Source organism: Loxodonta africana, chromosome 2 (genome assembly GCF_030014295.1).
Source record: "Loxodonta africana isolate mLoxAfr1 chromosome 2, mLoxAfr1.hap2, whole genome shotgun sequence".
Taxonomy (NCBI): Eukaryota; Metazoa; Chordata; class Mammalia; order Proboscidea; family Elephantidae; genus Loxodonta; species Loxodonta africana.
In genome coordinates, this window is record NC_087343.1 from 185105235 (window position 1) to 185121503 (window position 16269).

Below are 16269 nucleotides of genomic sequence, written 5' to 3' on the forward strand. Positions count from 1 at the left end.
CTTGGCAACTAACCAAAATGTTGGCAGATGGAATCCACAAGCCACTCCTTGGAAACCCTATGGGGCAGTTCTACTGTGTCCTATAGGGTCACTAGGAGTCGGAATCAACTAGACAGCAATGGGTTTGGTTTCGAGTTATCAGCCCATTATAATGCCTTGCACAGAAATGACACTCACTCACTTGTGGCATCCCCTTTTCCTCCTCCCCTAGATAAAAAGCATCAAATAGGTCTTTCCTCAGGCTCTACACCTTTTTTTTTTTTTTTTAATCTTTGGCTACCCCCCGATTTCCAAAATACCAAATATTGAGGAAAGGAGGAGACAACAAATGGGAGAAGAACATAATCTCAAAACACAGCAGTTCAGGTGTTAGCATAAATCGTGTTTACAAAACGAACCCCTTTTAGTTGAAACAACAGGCTGCACACAGTTGACAGAAAGACTTAAGTAGCTATCCCCAAAATGTATTAAACATTCAATGCATTTCTTTTTAACTTCCACCCTTCGTGCTCCCTACACACAAGTGTATGTGTTCTACATACATGCACCCACTGATGTACATCAAATCTAGATTTTATTGTCTGTATAAAATGATGCTGCTGTTTGTTATCATTCCCATGAAATTCAGTAGAAGTATCATAGCAGGGCTTATAATACAGGGGTTTAAGACAAAAAGGAAAAACCGATAGAATGGAAAAGGCATTGGACATACAAAATCCTTGAATGCAGAAACAAAGGTAGTTGAGTAATGTGCTTAGCAAAACTCAGTGAACTCAAAGGAGGGATCAAGGATTTATCTCCTTGATATGAGTTTGCCCATTAAGTTTATGAATATTAAGCCTCCCTCAATATGCATGGATGGACATGGCATGTGAGAAGGAGGTACAGTGGGAGGCACAATGTCTTCTAAGGAGAAGAGTGTCAGAAAATGCCTCCACAAATAAACCCCTTGGCTTTATATGGTACACAGCAATGCCACGGTGCTCGGTGAGTGAGCTTAAACCATCAGGTCCTGCAGAAGATGCTCACATGTCACCTGTAGAGTGGGATGTGACTCTGTGATGACTCAGGGCACAAAGTTTCTCCCTCAAACAACCTGCCTTGCAATTATTTTTAAATCATCTATGTATGAACTACAGCTTCTCTTTTTATTTTTTACGGCTTTATTGGGATATATTTTATATATCATAATTGCCCCATTTCAAGTGTGCAATTCAATGATCTTTAGTAACTTCGCTGAGTGGTGCAAGCATCATCACGATTCAGTTTTAAAACATTTTCATTCTCCCAGTGAGATCCCTCATGCCCATTTACAGTTGATTCACATTCCCATGCCAAGCCCTAGGCAACCACTAATCTGTTTTCCATCTCTATAAATTTGTCTTTTCTGGACATTTCGTATAAAAAGAATCCTGCAGTATTCCATTGTGGCTCTTGTATCGGACTTCTTTCCCTTGACATAGTGTTTTTTGAGGCTTGTCTATGATGTAGCACGTATCAGTAGTTCACGACTTTTTATTGCTGAATAGTATGCCAACAGCATCTTTTAAAAATAGAAAGAAAAAAAAAAGAGAGAGAGATTTATTTATTTATATCTTAATTAAAACTGAAGGGAAAACAAATGTTTCCAAAATAGACTAAGATGAACCCAGATTCCGAGTAAGGCTTTGTTGTCTATCTCATGTGACAGCTCTGGTTGATTGTACTTTATTTCTCATTTATTTGTTCACCTTGTGAAGAAAATACCATGTCGAGTGTTGCTTCCATGTATCACTTAAAAAAAAAAAAAGACAGTTTCACAATAACCCGAAAACCAAAACCGAGTGTTGCTTCCATGTATCACTTAAAAAAAAAAAGAAAGTTTCACAATAGCTTATACAAATCCAAAATGGCAAAAATATAAATATAAAGGCAATTTCTGTTAAATCGTGGTTGAAAAAAGTGCTTGGCATTCTTCTGGAGAGTGCTATGATGCAAATATGTGTTAAGTAATGTAACAGAGTTAAAAATTATCATAGTATTAAGATGAGTCATAGAACCTGAAAATAAGTAGAAGATTCATTACTTTTAATATCTGAAAGTAAATTAATTCAGTATCTCATGGTTTTGTTGATTTCATTCTCTTTCATATTCTAATATCATGTCAGAGAGATTGCTGAAATATTTACATATTGTCTTTGCTGCATGCAATATAGTTACCCTCTCAAATTATCCACCTGGATCCATTTAATTTCATAATGAGTTTCTTTGGAAGTTGAGTTGTGGAACATCATAAATGTTCAGAGAAAAGCATGCCACTATGGGCTCAGAAATTATATAAAAAAGCTTCCAGTACACATGCTAAATAAAAACAGGTCGTATAAAGTTTATTAACTAAACAAATTAAAGCAGCTTGGTAATGGGTGTTTCACATGAAATTTCTAGAGCAGCAGAAGTGTACTTTGGAACCTGAGGTTTGAGCTCATACTTTTCTCACGTCATATTGGGCTGTTTTTGTTTTCTCCAGTTCCTCTTCTAAGTGGTGCAAATGCTGTCTTGTTTTACTGTGGGGTAGAAGATGTCCCTCCAAGTATAGCGTGGATTTCAAGATTCAAGCAATTTCAAAGGATTGTAAAAGGGGTCAGTAGATAGATTTGTGGTCACAAAAACAATAATACCAAAAAAAAAAAAACGAAACCCAGTGCCATCGAGTCGAGTCAATTCCGACACATAGCAACCCTATAGGACAGAATAGAACTGCCCCATAGAGTTTCCAAGGAGTGCCTGGTGGATTTGAACTGCTGACCCTTTGGTTAGCAGCTGTAGCAGTTAACCACTACACCACCAGGGTTTCCAAAACAATAATAGTAAGGACATTATCATGCATTCAGTAAGTGGTGGCTAATATTAAGTATGTCGCTGAGTCAGAATTGACTCGACGGCACTGGGTATTTTGTTGTTTTTTTTTTTCCCCTGGGTTTTACTATTAAGTATCAGGCACCTTGTTTCAGGCATTGAACGGTTCAATAAGATAAAAGCAGGGGTTTCAACTGGCTCCTTCTGGTTCTAATCTCTGCTGATAATTTGCATTTCTAACAAGTTCCCAGACAATGCTAATGATGCTGGTTAGGGACCAATCCTGAGAACCACTAGCAGAGTAGTGGGTCTCAAAATTTATTCTATGTAAGAATCACCTGGGGATGTTGTTAAATGTAAAATTTGATTCACTACATGTGGGGTAGAAATGCAAATTTCCAACATGAGTTTGAACCAGAATGAACAGGTTCAAAGCTCTGGATGACAGCCTATGACATAACTTCTATCATTGTTCCCATTTGACAGATGAGGAAACTACAGTTCAAAGAGGTTAAGTAACTCATCCAAAATCACACAGTTCAATGAGCTTTAGAGCCAGATTTGACTGTTACTGTGCTTTAGGTGAAAGTTTACAGAGCAAATAAATTTCTTATTAAACAATACACGTATAGTTTTGTGACATCGGTTGCCAACCTCTCAAGGTGTCAACACTCTCCCCTTCACGAACTTGGATTCCCCGTTGCCATTCATCCAGCTTTCCCGTCCCCTCCTTCCTTCTTGTCCTTGCCCCTGGGCTGGTGTGCCCATTTAGTCTCCTATACATGGTTGAACCACGTGTGTTATTGTTTGTTTTATAGTCCTGTCTAATCTTTGGCTGAAGGACTGAGTGACTTCAGTACTGAGTTAAAAAGAGTGTCCAGGGGCCATACGCTCAGGGTTTCTCCAGTCTCTGTCAGACCAGTACATCTGGTCTTCTTTTGTGTGGGAGTTTGAATTTTGTTCTACATTTTCCTCCAGCTCTGACTGTGATCCTCTATTGTGATCCCTGTCAGAGCAGTCATTGTTGGCAGCTGGGCACCCTCTAGTTGCACTGGACTCAGTCTGGTGGAGGCTGTGGTAGTTGTGGCCCATTAGTTCTTTAATGTTTCCACCTGTGTCTTTGGTTTTCTTCATTCTCCCTTGCTTCAGACAGGGTGGGACCAGTAGACATATCTTAGATGGCTGCTTGCAAGCTTTTAAGACCCCAGATGCTACTCACCAAAGTAGGATGTAAAACATTTTCTTTATAAACTACGTTATGCCAATTGAGTTAGATGCCCCCCAAGACCATGGTACCAGCCCTCAGCCCAGTATCTTAGTCCCTCAGGGAGTTTCGATGTGTCTGTGGAGCTTCCATGACCTTGCCTTAGTCAAGTTCTGGTGACTTCTCCAGTATTGTGTACTGTCTTACCCTTCACCAAAGTTACCACTTATCTATTGTGTATTTAGTGTTTTTCCCTCTCCACCCCTCTCTTCTCTCGTAACCATCAAAGATTGTTTCTTTCTGTGTGTAAAACTTTTCATGAGTTTTTATAATAGTGGTCTCACACAGTATTTGTCCTGTGATTGACTTACTTCACTCAGCATAATGCCTTCCAAATTCATCCATGTTGTGAGATGTTTCTCGGATTCATAATTGTTCTTTATTGTTGTATAGTATACCATTGTGTTTATATACCATAGTTCGTTTATCCATTCATCTATTGATGGGCACCTAGGTTGTTTCCATCTTTGTGCTATTGTGAATAATGCTGCAATGAACATGGGTGTGCGTATGTCTGTTTGTGTGACAGCTCTTACTTCTCTAGGATATATTCCTTGGAGTGGGATTGATGGATTGTATGATTTTTCTATTTCTAGCTTTTTAAGGAAGCATCATGTGGTTTTCCAAAATGGTTGTACCATTTTGCATTCCCAAAAGCAGTGCATAAGAGTTCCAATCTCTCCACAGCCTCTCCAAAATTTTTTATTTTCTGTTTTTATTTTATTAGTGCCAGTAATATCGGTGTGAGATGGTATCTCATTGTAGTTTTGATTTACATTTCTCTAATGGTAATGGTTAGTGATCATGAGCATTTCCTCATGTGTCTGTTAGCCTCCTGAATGTCTTCTTTGGTAAAGTGTCTTTTCATATCCTTTGCCCATTTTTTGATTGGATTGTCTTTTTGTTGCAGAGGTGTTGGATTTTCTTGTAGATTTTAGAGATTAGATCTTTGTTGGATATGTCATAGCCAAAAGTGTTTTCCCAGACTGTAGGTTCTCTTTTTACTCTTTTGGTGAAGTCTTTTGTTGTTTTTTTGTTGTTGTTGTTGTTGAGCATAAGTGTTTAATTTCTAGAAGATCCCAGTTATGTGGCTTATCTTCTGGTGTTTGTGTGTTGTTAGTTATGGTTTATATACTATATATGCCATATATTAGGGCCCCTAGTGTTAACCCTATTTTTTCTTCCATGATCTTTATAGTTCTTGGTTTTCTATTTAGGTCTTTGCTCCATTTTGAATTAGTTTTTGTGTAGGGTACAAGGTATGGGTCCTGTTTCGGTTTTTTACAGATGGACATCCAGTTTTGCCAGCACCATTTGTTAAAGACTGTCTTTTCTACCATTTAATGGACTTTGGGCCTTTGTCAAAGATCAGGTGACCACAGGTGGATGGACTTACATCTGGGTTTTCCATTCAGTTCCATTGGTCAGTGTGTCTGTCATTTTACCAGTACCAAGCTGTTTTGACTATGCTAGATTCTGAGGTCAGGTACTGTGAGGCCTCCTACTTTGTTCTTCTTCTTCAATAACACTTTACTTCCCCAGGGCCTCTTTCCTCTCCATATAAAGGTAATGATTAGTTTTTCCACCTTATTAAAGAACGCTGTTGGTATTTGGATTGGAATTGCATTGTATTTGTAGATTGATTTGGGTAGAATTGACAGTTTCACAGTGTTGAGTCTACCTAACCACGAGCATTGTATGTTTTTCCGTTTATGTATGTCTCTTTTGGTTTCGTACAGTAGTGTTTTGTAATTTTCTTTGTATAGGTCTTTTACAGCCCTGGTTAGATTTATTCCTAAGTATTTTATTTTTTTAGGGGCTATTATAAATGGTATTGCTTTCCTGATTTCCTTTTAGTAGTTCTTTTTATTGGTGTAGAGGAATCCAACTGATTATTGTATGTTTATCTTATATCCCACTACTCTGCTGAAACTTTGTATTAATTCCAGTAGTTTTCTTGCAGAGTCTTTTGGGTTCTCTATGTATAGTATTATATCCATGAATAGGGGCAGTTTTATTTCTTCCTTACCAACTTGTATGCCACTTATTTCTTTTTCTTGTCTTATTGCTTGAGCTAGGACTATAAGCACAGTGTTAAATAAGAGTGGTGATAAAGGGCATCCTTGTCTTGTTCCTGTTCTCAGGGGTAATGTTTTCTGCCTCTCTCAGTTGAGAATGATGTTGGCTGTTGCTTTTGTATAGATGCTTTTTAGTACGTTGAGGGATTTCCCTTCTATTTCTATTTTATCGAGAGTTTTTATCAGGAATGGGTGTTGGACTTTATCAAATGCCTTTTCTGTGTCGATTGAGATGATCGTGTGATTCTTTTATTTATGTAGTGGATTATGTTGATTGATTTTCTAATGTTGAACCATCCTTGCGTAAGTGGTAAGAATTTCACTTGGTTGTGATGTATTTTTCTTTTCTTTTTTTTTTTTAATATGATACTGAATTCTATTGGCTAGAATTTCATTGAGAATTTTTGCATCTATATTCATGGAGATATTGGTCTGTAATTTACTTTTTTTGTGTGGTGTCTGCCTGGTATTGGTATCTGGGTTATGCTGGCTTCATAGACTAAATTTGGAAGTACTCCTTCCTTTTCTATGTTCTGAAATAGTTTGAGTAGTACTGGTATAAGCTCTTCTCTGAATGTTTGGTGGACTCCTCTCGTGAAGCCACCTGGGCCAGGAATTTTTTTTTTTTTTAATTACCTTTTCAATCTCTTCTCTTGTTATGGGTATGTTCAGGTATTCTACCTCAGTTTGTGTTAGTTTAGGTAAGTCGTGTGTCCATTTCCTCTAGGTTTTCAAATTTGTTGGAGTAGGGTTTCTCATAGTTAAAGTCCACGTTCTTAACAATTATTCTAAACAGCCTCTCAAAATGGCAGGCAGAAGACCTGCCCCTCCCCACTTCTACAAACTACCCAACTGTATTAACAAATCAAATCAGCTCCCAGGTCTGAGTCTATTATTAAAGAGGATGGGAGATTCTTTCTACATCAGGTGCTTTTTCTTGAGCAGAATCAAATTTTCATTTACCTCATCTTTTACAATCGTTCATGGCTGGGTAGAAAAAGGAATTGTGTGGGAAGATGAACAATGTCAAGGAAATAGCATTGTCTAAATGTGGAGAAAAGTTGGGGGAAGAAAGGTGTTAGTGGTGACCACAGACAAATAGGACTAGGGTTTTTGTATTTGCTGCAGGGAGACATAACAAACACCACTGAAATCAAGCTTGAAAATCAACCGGAAACCCCCCCTCAATCTCTTACTCTTCTTCTATTCTGTTTACAAGAAAAGTTTGCAAGTTCTTTCCCTTTTGTATGGTATAGGTAATTTAGAAAGCAGAGGTTTTTTTTGTTTTTGTTTTTCCATAAACATCAAGGATTAAAAGGAAGTAGACTTTTAAAGAATGCTTTCATAAGCCTTTCAGTGGGTATTATGCAGTAAATAAGAGTTGCACAGTATGTTATCAATGTTAGTTTGGAGAAAGAAAGGTCAAAAAGTTAAATGTTGATATCTTTATCTTTTCAAAAAGGTTATTCCTGAAGGAGCTATATGTAAAAAGAAAAACAAAAAACAATGTTACAGCAAAAAAAAAAATCTTTTCTTGTATTCGTTCCAAGTAATGGGTTATATAGCTATTCTTTTCTGCAAGAAGTTTGTGTTATTATCCTTGGGTATTATTTTCTGATGGTATCAGTGTAGTCATTATCCAAGAGCTGGTTTATTTCTGGAAGCGATTATTAAACATTGTGGTGGTATGGTTATTTCTGCTAAAATATCAAAAGAAAGGAAAAAAACACCAGGGGTTGTCTGAGGAAATGTAACTGAACCTTAGAAAAGGAGATAATTTGGTGGTAAAATTATTTGAGTTGTGGCTACCTTCTCCTTAGGGGTTAGCCTGCTCCACTTCAGTTGTACAAATGCTAGGGGGCAGGAGACACAAATTCAAATGTGTACTGGAGCTAACCAGGTAATATAAGTGGATGACCCAGGATGGTCAGTGGTAGAGATATAGAGACCAAAAAAATAAAAAGAATCCATTTTTTCCTTACCCTATGATAAGAAAAATAATAGCACAAGTACAAAGTTAAACAATAACACATTCAACCCCAGTGTCAGGCATGGAATTGGGAATGGAAAAACGATGGCAAATATGATGGCTTATGGAGAGGACACATTTCAAATCAGTTGCTCCTTCCATCTTTTTTGTGAGTCTGAGTCAAAATCCAAAGGAGGGTAAAAGCCGCACATGCCTGACAGGAGAGCAGACACCAGTTGAGATGCCCTTTGATACCTCAGTAGGATTTAGAGATAAGGGAGACTTTATTTTTCTCCTGCAGACAGTAAGAAACCCTCAAAGGATTCCTTACATTGGAGAGTGATGATATCAGGAATGTGGCTCAGAGAAATTAATCTGACAGTGTTCTCTTGGGTGGGTTGGAATAAGGAGACCAGTTCTGAGGCAATTACAATAGCTCATAGGAGCAGTCAGAAAGACAGGAATTAGCATAGTAACAAAGGGGATGACAGGACAGATGGGAGGTTGATGGACTTGATGGATCCAGAATGCATTAAAGATCCAAGAAGGTATAGATGTTGGCCTAGACTCTAAAGAAAGATGTTGGTTCCATTGACAAAATAAGACCATAAGATTAGGGGCATGTTGCAAAGGGAGAAGCTGAGCTCCTTCAGCACTGACTGAATTGTTTCACACTGGCACACGTTCCCAAGGACAGGAACAGGAAGATGAGTAATGTGCATCTGCTCTGGCAGTGCCCCAGTTCTGACTTCAACTATAGGAGGCACTTGTATGTTCCATTTCAGATAATTTGAACTCAAGATGTTAGCAGAACCCTTCCCAATTAGAAACATAAGCCCTGTCCTTACTTTCCTCTCATTGATCTCCTCTGTTCAATCCTTTGGTACATTTTGACTGTGAGCCACTCTGAAGTGTTGTTTCAAAGAGTGTCTGGAACATAAAATCTGTAAAAACTTTAGCTACAGACATCCTCTGTCCAAAAGGTAGTCCCCAGGATTTGCTAGGGTACATATACACACATACCTTGGTGGAAAGCCATAGAAACTAACCACTGCCAGGAATGAAAGTAAGAAGAGCCAGACTTGTCCAGTACATTTTGGGGTCTTCATATTAAAAAATCTTAGGAAGGGTGGTGTCTTAGTCACCTAGTGCTGCTATAACAGAAATACCGTTAAGTGGATGGCTTTAACAAAGAGAAATTTCTTCACAGTAGAGTAGGCTAAAAGTCCAAATTCAGGACGTCAGCTCCAGGGGAAGGCTTTCTCTCTCTGTCGCCCTTCTCGTCAATCTTCCCCCAGTCTAGGAGCTTCGCCACGCAGGGACCCCAAGTCCAAAGGATGTGCTCTATTCCCAGCACTGCTTTCTTGGTAGAATGAGGTCCCCCACTCTCTGCTTGCTTCTCTTTCTTTTTCTCTTTTGAGGCCACATCCCAGGGAAACTCCCTTTACATTGGATCAGGGAGGTGACCTGAGTAAGGGTGGTATTACAATCCCAACCTAATCTTAACATAAAATTACAATCACAAAATGGAGGACAACCACAAAATACTGAGAATCATAGCCTAATCAAGTTGATACACACATTTTGGGGAGACATAATTCAATCCACGGCAGGTAGTATGTATGATTGCCAGCTCTACATGGGGCTGAATAGCTTTGTCAGGTTTTGTGCCCAGCACCTAGCTTAGATAAAGGGCCCCACAAAGGTGTGTTTGTCACTACTGAAAGCCAATGTGTTGTGCTCTCTACTTTTATATTACAAAGGCACACACATACACATACACATTTGAAACATTACAATAATCAGAAATTTGACTCTTTGGCTATATACAAAAGAAGGGAATCAACATTTGTGTATCACATAGCATGTGCCAGGCACTGCCGGTTTCTTCTTACCAGTGTGAGTCTGTTTTGGGATCTGACCCAGCAGTAGGGACACAGGACTAAATATTTGCAATGTAGACCAACCTAGAAACTCTGGACCATATGGTGGCATACCTGTACCTTCCTCCTTTTCTCCTAACAGAGATTGGAAGCTCTAGCAAGTGATTTGGAAATCTGTTTGATGTTGCTCTCTAGTGAGAAGCAATGTGACTGTTCACTTGCTGCAGTCAGATGAATGCTTGTCTGGGAAAGAGGGTGGAGGGTGGAAGGGGTGCAGGGGGACCCCTCACCACAGGCTTTGATCTTCCCTGACTCCTCCTGGGATATCTCACCTTTTGATGTTGGGAATCAGTTAATTACTAGTCGAAATAGGTTTGAGGGACTAGGAAACATTTTGAAGGCTCTGTTCTCAAACTGCCTGTACTTTGATCTGAAGAACTTTAGGGTAACTTTTCAGAGTCTTGGGCACACAAAAAGGGCTTGGTTTGGATGGCCCATTTCCTCACAGTGGGCACTGATTTTGATCCTCTTGATCTGCCATGGTACCCTCCTCACTTAGAAGATGTCTTCTTCCTGCAGAGCCCTTGCGTTTATATTAGTAGTAAAATGACAGGATTTGAGGATCAGATTGTAAACGTCTTTCCCATGCAGAGAGCATGCAATTTGGTATTCCACCTCCTTACATCTTAATTTGAAACTCCCATCCCTTTTTTGTATTTAACTCCTGGTTAACATTACCCTAAATATCTCTTGGAACACAATCTTAATCCCTAGGGTAGTATATTAGATTAATGGGTTTTGGAGTCAAATTCCCTGCCCTTTCCTTTGTTGTTGCAAGTTAACGTCCGTCAAGGTTGACCTGAAAGGCTGAGAAATGCTCAGGGGTTTGATGGGCAGGTGGAGCTGGAGAACTCAGCTAGCTTTTCTCTTCCAAACAAGGAAACAGAACCTGGCACCGTGCCTAGTAATGCAATTCTCCTAATGAACACGTCTCCCCAGTCTGAAGCCATTGCATTGTGACCATGCCATCCGAATGACAGAGGTAATGTTCAGTGCTCAGAAAAAAAAAAAAAAAAAGGAAACCTGAGAGTGTGTTTTGTTCTTATGCCATGGCCCATTATGGCATTTTCATTTTAATTGCATGCAAAACCCATTTAAAGAGGTGGTATAATATGACTGTTACCTTGGAAAACACAGGAGCAATATGGATGTGTTTTAGAGAAGCCTGTTAGAGAGCCCTGGGGACATAGTGGTTATAAGCTCATCTGCTAACCAAAAGGTTGGCAGTTCAAATCGACCAGCCACTCCTTGGAAACCCTTTGGGGGCAGTTCTACTCTGTCCTCTAGGGTCGCTGTGAGTCGGAATTGACTCAACAGCAATGGGGGTTAGTGACCCAAACTGTCATCGTCATACACCACGAGGGTGCTAACAATGTGTTAATATCTGGACAAATGTAATAAATTTGATGACCTTGTATAAGAATGCCTTGTCCCTACATAAGTGGTAGAATCCCTGGGTAGCACAAATGATTAAGTGCTCAGCTACTAACCAAAAGGTTGAATGTTTGAGTCCGCCCAGAGGTGCCTTAGAAGAAAAGCCTGGTGATCTATTTCTGAAAAATCAGCCACTGAAAATCCTATGGAGCACAGTTCTACTCTGACACGCTTGGCCTCGCTCTGAGTCAGAGTCAACTTGATGGCAACTTTTTTTTTTTTTCAGTATCTATATAACTAGTAGATTCATATCAAAGGAAACAGAGTATTGTTCAGTATTCCAAAGCTAAAACATGCATTTTATACATTTACATCTTCCAGGTTTTTAAATGGAAATTATGCCATATAGATGAAGCATGCATACATGAAGTCTCTGGAATTAATCATTTAAAAGAATGGTTGATAAAGGTTTCCCTCTCTCTCTCTCTACCCCAACCGCACCTTGGGAGATGGCCCACACCTCAAAGAGTTTTAGGACTTCCTGACCTTCTGTAAGTAATAATTAAAGTCTCCAAGGCCAGAGAAATGAAGCCACAGGGTCTTTTTTCATAAAATAAATTGTGTTCCCTCGGTCTCAATATCTATCCCCTTCTGGTTTCCCAACTGAAAGAATTTCCACATTGCTTGACTTTCCCTGCTGCAGCCCCTTCCTCATTTAGCAGACTTTGTTCTATATGCATAATTGGGAATTAATTTTCTAATTAGGTTCTTCACATTTTATGAAGTTGTTCGATGGGGTGTCTGTTCTTATAACATGGCCTGGAGACTAAAGTAGAGGTAATAATTCTTTTCCTGGCTTTGCCCCTAATTCAGCTAAGGTTCCTAGGAAATATATTTAACTTTTATGAGACCGGGTAATACATCTTTAATGCTGATCAACCTTTGAAAAGTTGTTAGGAGAGTGCTAACTAAGGCTTTAAGACTCATTACAGTACCGTTGGTTTTATGTGTAATAGTTGCTCAAACAAAATGAAGCCATTTCTTGTGCAAGGTGAAAGATATTTAGAAAAATAAGGGGAATAACAGCTGCAGAAAGTAAAACCAGATGATGCTGAGAGGCAAAATAACATTGAGTTGACACTTGAGAAACAGAAATGACACTGAAGATTAGACTAATATTATACTGAGAATATACAAGTAGAACTGTAGCAGGTTTGGGCTGTAAGAATCTGTCACCTGGATTCCCTGTGATTTGCTGTGAGGACTCCACAGTTGGAAAAATTGACAGCCTATGGTTCAACTACTCTTTCAGCTATCAAGACAAGCCAATAAAAATAAAACCATCTAAACCTTTTTTTTTTTTTTCTTGATTTCAGTATAAAAATCTAAAGAGAAATCTAACCATTAAACTTAGAATTAAAAACTAAACCCTGGTGTCATAATTTTACATATAGCTTGGATCATATTACTTATTACTATGGGTATAAAAAGAGCACGTTTGTGAAGACAATGGACTGGCATTAGCAAATGGGCATTTCGTCTCATTTTATAGGAAGTCAGTATAATTAATTCTACTGGAAATATGGCTCAAAAAAATGAATACCCCTCACTAGCAGCCTCTCAATAAGAAGCACCCCTCACACGAACCTCCTTTGAGCGTCATTTTCCTCGTTTGAGCTTGTCCATTCACGTATCTGTTTGAGCCAGGCAAAAACCGTGAGGTTTCAGTGTAAGAGTGAATGTAAGATGATGGCTGATATTCAGCTTCAGAAAAAAAAAAAAAAAAGTTTTTCTCTCTCCTGACCTGTTTCGCTCTTTATCATGTAAGTTGCCTTCCAGGTCTTGGTAGCTATGGAATTCCTGACCTGTCCTGTAACAGTTTCCAGTGTACAGGTACAACCTGTAACTCTCAAGATCCAGTTGAGTATCAGAAAGAGGACATGTGATAGAATGGAAAGTATATAGAAAGAGGACACGTGATAGAATGGAAAAATCACTCCACCCTGTGGAACTCAAAAATCCCTATGTACCGTGGAACGTAGAAGGTGGTCACTGTGTCCACGTCTAATTCTAAAGCCTGTGTGACCCTGGGCAAATTATCTAAGCTCTTTGTTCCAGTATAGGTCAAAGAAAATTTCCTTTCTGCATGAATACCTTTAGCTTCCAAAATTTTATTTACTCCTCAGCATTATCCAGAGAAACCCTAATCAGTTCAACTTTTTAAAAGATGAGCATGAACCCACCAGGAGCAAGTATAGCACAGCTTTTAAGAGTATAGGATACCGGGGTTACATTTGGGTCTCCTCACTGACGCTGCTCCCCAGCTTTTTAATTAATCCAGCCTCTATTTCTGCAACTGTAACATGGACTAAAGATCCTATTTCACTCACTAATCCTTCTGTCTTCCTCTTGTTATCTCGTCCCCTTCCCGTCAGTTCTTAATGTTGTTGTTGTTAGGTCCCATTGAGTTGGTTCCGACTCATAGTGACCCTATGTACTACAGAACGAAACGCTGCCTGGTCCTGTGCCATGCTCACAATAGTTGTTATGCGTAAGCCCATTGTTGCTGCCACTGTGTTAATCCATCTCATTGAGGGTCTCCCTCTTTTTCTCTGACCCTCTGCTTTACCAAGCATTATGTCTTTCTCCAGGGACTGATCCCTCCTGATATGTCCAAAGTATGTAAGACATAGTCTTGTCATCCTTGCTTCTAAGAAGCATTTGGTTGTACTTCTTCTAAGACAGATTTATTTGCTCTTTTGGCAGTCCATGGTATAGTCAGTATTCTTTACCAACACCACAATTCAAAGCCATCAATTCTTCTTCAGTTTTCCTTATTCATTGTCCAGCTTTTGCGTGCATATGATGCAATTGAAAATGCCATGGCTTGGGTCAGGCACACCTTAGTCTTCAAGGTGATATCTTTGCTTTTCAACTCTTTAAAGAGGTCTTTCACATTAGATTTGTCCAATGCAATGTGTCTCTTGATTTCTTGACTGCTGACTTCCATGGGTGTTGATTGTGGATCCAAGTAAAATGAAATCCTTGATGACTTCCATCTTTTCTCCATTTATCATTATGTGGTTTATTGGTCCAGGTGTGAGCATTTTTGTTTTCTTTATGTTGAGGTGTAATCCATACTGAAGGCTGTGGACTTTGATCTTCATCAGTAAGTGCTTCAAGCCCTCTTCACTTTTAGCAAGCAAGGTTGTCATCTGCATGACACAGGTTGTTAATGAGTCTTCCTCCAATCCTGATGCCCCATTCTTCTTCAGACAGTCTAGCCTCTCAGATTATCCGCTCAGCATACAGACTGAACAGGTATGGCAAAAGAATACAACCCTGATGCACACCTTTCCTAACATTAAACCGTGAAGTAACCTCTTGTTCTGTTGGAATGACTGCCTCTTGATCTATGGACAGGCTCATCATGAGCACAGTTAAGTGTTCTGGAATTCCCATTCTTCACAATGTTATCCATAATTTGTTATGATCTACACAGTACAATGCCTTTGCATAGCCAATAAAACAGAGGTAAACATCTTTCATAATAGTAGAGTTTATTTTGTTTTTATTTGTTTAGTTTGGTTGCAAAGGTCTACAAGGAGGACTAGGAGAAGAACCTGATATACTGGACTAGATAAAGAGTGAAGAGTCATGGATTAGGGACCCATCTCCAGGAATGACCTTAAGTTCACTCTCTATATAGTGCCCAGAGTCATCTTTTTAAAATGTAAATCAAATTACATCATTTCTACTACTTTTTTTTTTTTAATCCACAAAGGCTTCTCACTGTGCTATATTTAGAATAAAATCCAAACTTCACAATACTTAACAGTACCTTTTGACTTTGGACTTCTTCCTTTCTCTCTCTTCCTTCTTAGCACTTTATCCTCTTCCATAACTTCAGCCTTTTCTTCTTTCTCCTGCAAGGCAATATCTTGAGCCCCAAATTTGTGCTTAGTTCCACACTTGCATTTCTACTAGCCAATGGACCATCTCCCCCTTGAATACTTGGTCAGCATGTCCAAAATGGAATTTATCGTGTCCTCCCCTAAACCGGAAACCCTGGTGGTGTAGTGGTTAAGTGCTACAGCTGCTAACCAAAGGGTGGGCAGTTCAAATCCGCCAGGTGCCCCTTGGAAACTCTGTGGAGCAGTTCTACTCTGTCCCATAGGGTCGCTATGAGCCAGAATCAACTCGACAGCACTGGGTTTGGTTTTTGGTTTTTGGTCCCCTAAACCACCAAAGAGCTAAGACTTCTGACTTTTGTTAATGGCATCTCCATTGTTACAGGTAACCAGAATCATAATCTCATCCCTTTAGTCTCCTCTGCATTCCTCTCTCCCCTTAATTGTATGCCATCACTTCTATGTATAACCTTCATGTGTAATTCTTTACATTTCTACTGCCACTATTGTTACTCAAATTATTATCTTCAGTACCTTGAAATACTGAAATAACCTCCTAGCAAGTCATCCAACGTCTCCCTCCTTTTCATTCTAGGTTATAAAGCTGTAAGATTAATTTTCTGGAAGTACAACTCTGATCATTTGGTGCCCATGTCCCCAAACATTTGTTAGCTACATAATGGTCTAAACCCTTTAGCTCTTCTTTAAAAGTCCTGTACAATGTGACCCCAGCTACTTTTTAAAGCTAATTCCCTGCTTTTCATTCATTATTCTATTCGTCTGTTTTTTTCAGGAAATATTGATTGAGGGCCAACAATATAAAAGATCCTAGGAATATGACATTGACCAATACAAACATGATTTTTTCAGTGTAATGGAAGAGAAAGGTCAACAC

General features: G+C 39.1%; 1 protein-coding gene across 4 annotated transcripts in view; it reads left to right on the plus strand.

Annotated features, from left to right (window-relative positions):
* Positions 1 to 16269, plus strand: part of TENM2 (teneurin transmembrane protein 2) — a 1060479-nt gene that overhangs the window by 373267 nt on the left and 670943 nt on the right. The window lies entirely within an intron of this gene.